Source organism: Rutidosis leptorrhynchoides, chromosome 9 (assembly GCF_046630445.1).
Source record: "Rutidosis leptorrhynchoides isolate AG116_Rl617_1_P2 chromosome 9, CSIRO_AGI_Rlap_v1, whole genome shotgun sequence".
Lineage (NCBI taxonomy): Eukaryota > Viridiplantae > Streptophyta > Magnoliopsida > Asterales > Asteraceae > Rutidosis > Rutidosis leptorrhynchoides.
In genome coordinates, this window is record NC_092341.1 from 88,275,038 (window position 1) to 88,283,815 (window position 8,778).

Consider the following 8,778-nt stretch of genomic DNA (forward strand, 5'->3'; position numbering starts at 1 on the left):
CTTAAAAAACAAATTATTTTTTTAAGAGTGCATCAAAATGGCCCGTTTAATAATGGGGAGTAAAAATATAGTCAAATTGTTTCAACGAACAAGGGTTCAATTGGATGTCTCTTAAAAAAAATCCGCGGGTACGGGTGATGGATCCAATGGATCCGCATCCACGACCCGCGGGTGCTATCCCTAATTGTGACAAGTACAAATCAACTAAAAGTCTAAAAAATAAATGCTCTTATAGGGACCAAATGTTCACAATAATTGCCTAAGCTAGATATGAAACAAATAGTTCATAAAAAAAAAAAAAAAAAAGGTCGTTGTGCGTTTTCGGGATGATAGCCGAAATACACTTACAAAAGTAGGTCAGCCGTCAATTCTTTATGGCCATATCAACGTAGATCAATAAAATCATTTATGGTTTTGATAAAAGATTAATTAAAAATTAATTGTTTTTTGGTCTTGGATTCTCGGTAACAAAAGCAAAGGTTGTTTTTGGTTGCCACAACAAACAAGACAGAGGTTGTTGACTTTTGTTGTTAAACATGGCACAAGTGAACAATAACAATAGATTATTGTTTTTGAAAAGAATAATGATGCGTTAATTTTATTGTATAAAATAAAATTAAAGAAAATGGTTTTCATTGATGACTATGAACAAACGCAAACAAAGTGTTTGTGGTATTTGGTGATTAAAAAAAAAGTGCATCTAAAGCTTCTACTGAAAATAATATGCATTTAAAGCTTCTACTGAAAATTAATGTGCAAGGTACAACGTATAACTATATGGTCAAATTCATTTGAGCCTTCGGAGTCACAAGTATATGATGTATATATATATTACTCAATTAACAAAATAGTAAATCTAAATTAATTCATATGAATAGTAAAACGAAATTAATTAATTTACTATTCACATAAAAAAGCGCATATGATAAAAAGCGCATCGCATATGATAAGCGCATATGATAAAAAGCGAATATAATGAAAAGCACAACGCATATGATGAAAATCGCATATGATTAAAAGCGCATATGGTGAAAAACACAGCGCATATGATTAAAAGCGTATATGGTGAAAAGGATATATGATAAAAAAAAACACATATGGTGATTTATAAAAAAAAAAAAAAAACACATATGGTGATTAATGAAAAGTATATTGTGAAAAAGAATCACAAATGTTTCTTGAAAGAATTCAAGGTAAGATATATGAACCAATTCATCCATCATGTGAACCATTTTGATATTTCATGGTTCTAATAGACGCATCTAGCGGATGGTCTCATATTTGTATGTTATCAAGCCGTAATATGGCATTTGCAAAGTTTCTTGCACAAATTATTAAATTGAGAACACATTATTCTGATTACACCATTAAAAGGATGAGACTTGATAATGCTGGTGAGTTAACATCTCAAGCATTTAATGATCATTATATATCTACAGGGATTGTTGTTGAACATCCAGTTGCTCATGTGCATACACAAAATTGGTTTAGCTGAATCAATAGATAAACACTTGCAGCTAATAACTAGACAATTGATAATGAGTACAAAACTCTCAATATTTATACGTGGACATGTAAATTTACATGCTGCGACATTAATTCGCATTATACCATGTGGAAGTCATAAATATTTTCACTTAATACTTGATTTTGGCCAAGAGCCAAATATTTTCTACCTTAAAACATTGGTTGTGCAGTGTATGTTCCAATTGTATCACCACAACACAATAAAATGGTTCTTCAAAGAAAGATGATAATATATTTTGGATATAAAACATCTTCAATCATAAGATATATTGAACCCATGATGGGTGATGTTTTTACAGCACGTTTTGCTGATTGTCATTTTAATGAAACGTTGTTCCCTAGATTAGGGGGAGAAATGAAAAATAAAGAAAATGATGTTTCATGGTATGAACATCAATTAAGGTATCTTGATCCTCGCACAAATGAATGCGAAATTAAAGTTCAAAAATAATGCATATGCAAGAACTTGTAAATCAATTACCTGATGCATTTACAGATATAAAAAGAGTGACTAAATCATATATACCAGCGATAAATGCTTCAGCTCGAACTGAAATTCCAAAAGCTGGCAATAATGTCACTGTTGAGTCTTTACCACGCATCAAACGTGGAAGATCAATTGGTTCCGAAGATAAAAATCCTCGAAAAAGAAAATCAGCTGATAATGAGGTAAAAGAAAGTGTTCAAGAAGAACCACAAATCAATATTCCTTCTGCAGAGGATATTGATAAATGTAAATACTAAAATTTCGACAAATTATGCAATATTATGGAACCGAAATGAAATTAAAATCTCTATGAGATATTTTCATATAATGTTACAATGACATCATGAATAAAGATGATGATCTGGAACTAAAATCTGTCATTGAATATACAAAATGGACATGATTGAGCTCAATGGAAAGGAACAATACGAGCTGAATTAGAATCGCTCGATAAAAGAAAAGTTTTCGGATCAATCGTTATCACTTTTAAAGATGTGAAACGTATTGGATACAAATGAATTTTTATCCGAAAAAAAATGTGCAAATGAAGTTACAAGGCAAAACTAGACTTGTAACTCAATATTTCCCACAAATACCAGAAATGAATTAGGAGGAAAACTTATCCTCCTGTAATGAATACAATTACTTATTAGATACTTAATCAACCTGGTAGTTATTTAAATGCATCTCATGAATGTTGTTACTACTTATCTGTATGGATCACTTAATAGTGATATATATGAATATACCTAAAGGGTTAAGGTATCATAAGCATCTAATGTAAAACCCAAGAGAATATATTCCATTAAATCACAAAGATTTCTAAATGGGTTTATACAAACGGGACGTATGTGGTATAACCGATTAAATGACTACTTGATAAAAAAAAAGGGGTATAAATATAAACTTATTTTGCACGTATGTTTTATAAAAACAATGTTCGGATATGAGATTGTAGTTGTTTATGTCAATGTTCTTAACATCATATGAACAAATAAAGAGATCTATGAAATCATTCAACTTCTAAAGAATTATTTTGAAATGAAAGATCTTGAAAAAACCAAGTATTACCTTGGATTGCAAATTGAGCATATGCCTAATGGTTTACTTGTACATCAACAACTTATACCGAAAAGATTTTAAAACATTTTTTTTAAAGACAAACTCATTATTGTTAGATCACTCAATATTGACACTGATCTATTTCATCCCTGCGAAGATCATGAAAATCTTAACAGATCGAAAGTTTCATATTTTAGTGCAATTGAGGTTCTTATGTATCTTATAGATTATACAAGACCTGACATTTCTCTTGCAGTTAATTTGTTGGCAAGATTCAGCTCAAATAACAATGGAGCGGGATCAAACACATATTTTGATACCCTTGAGAAACTGCTGATTTAAAATTATTTTATTCTAACGTTTCAAAACAAGATTTGGTTGATTATGTATATACAGGTCATTCATCAAATCCTCATAAAGATAAATCTCAAACTCGATATGTATTCCTAAATGGAGGTACCACAAAATCATGACGTTCTTAAAACAAACACTTGTTGCAACATCATCAAATCATGACGAAGTGATTGCATTATATGAAACTACTCGAAAATGTGTTTGGTTGAGATCAATGACACAAATCATTATTGATTCTTGTGGACTAGAACGCTATAAAAGACTAACAACTATCTTCACCAACAACTATATATGAAGATAATGTAGCTTGCATAATACAAATGAAAGAAGAGTATCAAAAGTGACTGAACAAAATATAAATACTGACGAGGCGCCAAAGCCATAGACGGTCATAACGGTCATAAGTTTGATGGAAAAGAATGGTATGTTGGTAAGGCTCAGAAAAGACTACAAGGGAATAGAAATTGAAACAAGGGTTTGAGCAAACCATGAAGGAGACTGTAGACAAATCACAGGAGCTAAACTTGTACATAAAAGATTTAGATGATACAGTTTCAAATGAAAACCTCAGATTCTTCTCATATACTCAAGATCTCGTAAAAGACAACCAGATTAAAATGAGATACGTTCAATCAACAACTCTGCTGATCTTTATACCAAAGCACTGCCAACTGCTATTTTCAGAACACACGTTCATAATATTGGCATGAGGCATGTTCAGAAGATGTAACAACTCAGGAGTTGCCTACTTAAGGGGGAGTCAACTCTATGCTGCACTCTTTTTCCCTTAGCTAAAGTTTTATCCCAATGGATTTTCTTTAGCAAGGTTTTTAACGAGGCAGTACTAGTTATTCTCTAATAAAATTGTCATCCAAGGGGAGTGTTATAAAATATCTAGATTGTGTTATAAAATATCTAGATTGAATGTTAATTTTATTATTATTATATTTCTTGTATAGTAATATTTTATATTATAAATAGACATGTATGGTAACCATTTAAGATACACCATTTCTCTTGAAATATCAATATCAATATTTCTTCTCTCTTTCTTCTCTCTTTTTCTCTCTTTGTTCTTATAACCATTAAAAGTAGTTATAAGCCTACTGAATTATAACAAACATTAAAATAAGTCGATTGGTAGGCTAATTATATTATAAATATTCTAATTACCTTAAAAAAAAATAAACCACGGTGACTGGCTCTCACATGCAAGTTACCACTATGCAAACCGAATTTACTTCCTGACCCGACTCACTCGACCCGGAACACCTGACCCGACTCACCCGGCCCGACTGGGTTTTTAGGTTGTGAATTTTTTTGGGTTGTGATTTTCTCAGCCACCACTATCTAACTCCAGCTCCCACTGCCTAACACCTTTGGCCACCACTTGTGACCACCTCCTGCCACCACCGCCAACCAGCTCCAACCACCGCCACTAATTATATCGCCATCCACCAATCTATGCTATGACCCACCTTTCACCTCCGCATCTTTACTCCATTTTAAGTAGATCTATAATAAAAATAAAAATAATAAAAATTCAATCAAATATTACATAATCTATAAAGAATATTTTTCAAGCTGTTACGGGATCTGACCTTCAAAAATTCAGATTGTCGTCGGAAAGATGAGGAACGCTGATCGCCGGAACTCCTCTGTCTTCCAGCACCGGTGGTGCCTCAAAGTGGCGTGTGAGATCATATACAGGCAAGACTGATTGGGCTTGGTTCGTAACGAAAAATTATTTGATTTAAAATGGAAAGTTAAGCTATGGTTTGAGTTTGAAAAGGTGGGGAAGAAGGAGAGAGAGAGAGAGAGAGAGAGAGGGGGGGGGGGGAGTATAACAGTACAAGTACAAAGGAAAGTAAGGATGCAGGAGATGGGGAGTATAGTACGTAAATAATTGCAATCTCAAAGTCGAAAGGCAATTTAAACACACCAACTAAAAATTACAACCGTTGATCTGTCACATGTCATCAATCCGTGTCTTCTTTTTGAGAGTAGTGACATTACTTTACTAGTGGCATTATTGTACGGAGTATTTCCTTGTCATTTGATCGGGATGATTCTCACACACACTTTTTTGATCCTCAGACACCAATTTAAAGAAATGGAGTATTATTAAAAGAGTAAAAGGTTAAAATAGGTGTGTGATAATCAAAAAAGGGTGTGTTAGAATCATCCCCTTTTGATCTTTAGTACCGAGTATATTAATATATTAATTACTAGTGCCATTATTTCGTTTTTTTAAGTTATTCTATTATACATAAAGAGATTTTTAAATTTCAAATATTTTAAAACGTGACAATTATACCATGGCTAACGGGAGTGTACTCCCTCCTAAACGCGCCTTAATTTACCCAACACGCCTCATAACAATTGCATGCTCACCCATGTGCTTCTGGCGTGCGTGCTTGGAGCACGAAGACGAAAGTAGGCGTGCAAGTATTTTTTGCTTTTTGATTGGTTTATTTTCCTTTTTTAATTATTTTTTATCCTCTTTTACACTCAACTTTCATTCAGATTTTAACATATCACCCAACATGTCACTCAACACTTCACTCCATTATTTACTAGTTTACTAACATGATCATCAAACAACTCACTCCTACCCATCAACACGCGCTTAAAGATGGTCTTTGAAGCAGGAAAACGGTTTCTCCACTAGAAACTTATCTTTTAAACCACTCAGATGGTGACAACAAATAAACGAATTAGAATATTTAAAATGTAAGAAAATACCCCGTAGATATTTATAGTTTGTAGGTAAAACTCAAATTTATAATTTCGTTCTAAAGCTGTATATTATATCAAGAATATTTATTTGAATCCATAAATTAAGTTGAGATTCAAGGAACCAATGAGAACGCGACATGTGGCGCGAATCACATGTAATTAAAAAAAATCAATTTTTTTGTTAGGAAAAAAGAAAATTTTTAATTTTTTTTTTCGAAATTTCTTTTTTCAAATGTTTTTTTTACAATCACATGTAATTAGGGATGGCAATGAATCGGATATGGATCGGGTGATGCCGTATCCATATCCATTTAATTTTTGTTCATCCATATCCATATCCATTTAGTTTTAGTCATCCATCTATATCCATATCCATATCCAATGGATTTAGTGGGTTAATGGATATCCAATATATGTTAAAAAAATTTATAATATTTGATTAAAATAAAAATGTAGTATATAAAAAATAAATATGACATGACATAATTAAAATCTATACATAAGAAAGTATAATCCTTGTCGAAGCTATAACAACATTTTTTTTTTTTACTATAAAACATAGATTATGAAAAATTAAATATGAAATTTGTAAGTTTATTTTATTTAACATACGTGTTTTATTATAATATACAACGTTGGAGAACTCGGATCTCGGGGAGATCTCGTTTGGACTTTTTCAGGGAGATCTCGGCATCTCGGAATAATCTCGGGGAGATCTCGAACGTTGACTTACGTTGACTTTATAGTTTTTTTAATAAAAATATACATAAAAACATAAATATATGTATATTTATATCCGTACTTACGTGATTTTACAAAAATATCCGAGAAATGAGCGAGAAAATCTTAGAAATTACTAATTTTACAAGAAAATCTTACAAATTAGCAAGAAAGTCCGAGAAATCGTGACTTTGACTAAGTTTGACCCCGTTTACCGAGAAATCTCGGGAGATGAACATCTCGTCTCGGTTGCCTTCTAAAAACGAGATCTCGGGAGATCTCGGGGGATTTACAACACTGGTAATATATTATAGTTATTTCATTATGGGTTGAAAGAAAAAAGTACATTTAACGGTAAATAAACTTGTAATCGTAAATATGTACGCATATATCTATATTTATATATTTGGATATGTAATTTTTGGGTGGTAATGGATATATCCATGGATGAAACTTTTCATCCATATCCATATCCATATCCGTTAAGGTTCATCCATATCCGTATTCATATCCATTTAGGTTCATCCATATCCGTCACGAAGCAGGTGGATCGGGTGGATATCTATCAGATTGGGTGGCAATTGCCATCCCTACATGTAATTTATCTGCACAATCACAAGTGATATCACGGATTTTCTCGCTTATTTCTCGGATTTTCTTGTAAAATCTAGTAAAAATGTATATAAATACACATATATTTATTTTATTTTAGATAATTTATATTTAAAAAAAACTAAAAAGTCAACATAAGTCAACGTCCGAGATCTCCTAAGAATTTTTCGAGATGCCGAGATCTCCCCAAAAATGTCCAAACAATATACATAAAGTAGGTCGTCAGTTTGCAATTGAAGACCTACTTTATGTATGTATATATATATATATATATATATATATATATATATATATATATATATAATTGATTATTATATGTATCATAAAGTATATATTTATCAACCACCATCAAAAAGTAGGTCGTCAGTTTGCAATTGATGGCGAAAACCTAGACAATTTGATGAAAAGGACGACCCAAAATAGATAAGTTACCGAATAATACAATGATATAATCAAATAGTGATGGAGAGAGAACAAGAAAGAAGGGTTTCAAAGGAACAAAATGAAGACAAAAATGGAGATGAAGGTGAACAGCAAGAGGTCAGGCGACGGAAGAGAAGAAACTCATACGAGAACAACGAGAACAAGGTGACTTCGTTCTTCTTCACCAACTATCCGGAGAAGTGGGGACGAGATATAATGTGGTAGTTCTTCAACAAGTATGGCAGAGTTATTACTGATGTCTTTATTGCAAGCAAGAGATCTCGAGTGGAGAAAAGTTTGGTTTTATACGTTTTAAAGGGGCTGAAGGCCTGAAGGCAACCAAAAGCTGGAAGAAGATTTGAGCAATCTATGGGTGGGCAGCTCTAAACTACATGTCAATAAATATGAGAGTAAAGAAAAAAAATGTTTTCGAGGGCTCTCCTAGTAGGAGGCAACTATCTGATTGAGCAGACTAATGTCAAGGTTAAAGCAATAGAATCTGAAATGACAAAACCAATGTTCTGGAATGGTGGGAAGTCTTTCGTTCACATTGTTGCTTGTAACAAAACATCATCAAAACCGGCTTTAATCTTTGAACAAGATGAGATCAACAATGAGATCCTAAATAGAAGCTTTGTGGGGGATGCAATGGTAGATTCTTCAAAACATCAAGACAATAACCAACGTTGAGGACATTGGTGATTGCAACATCCATTATTTGTTAAGGTCTGATATGTAGACATGTTGACACATATTCTTTGGACGGAATAAAAATTTGCAATGTAGACGTGTTAAAACCAACTATGTAGGCGTGTTGACACTAATTTTTCTGGCGCAACAAATAATCAAGACAT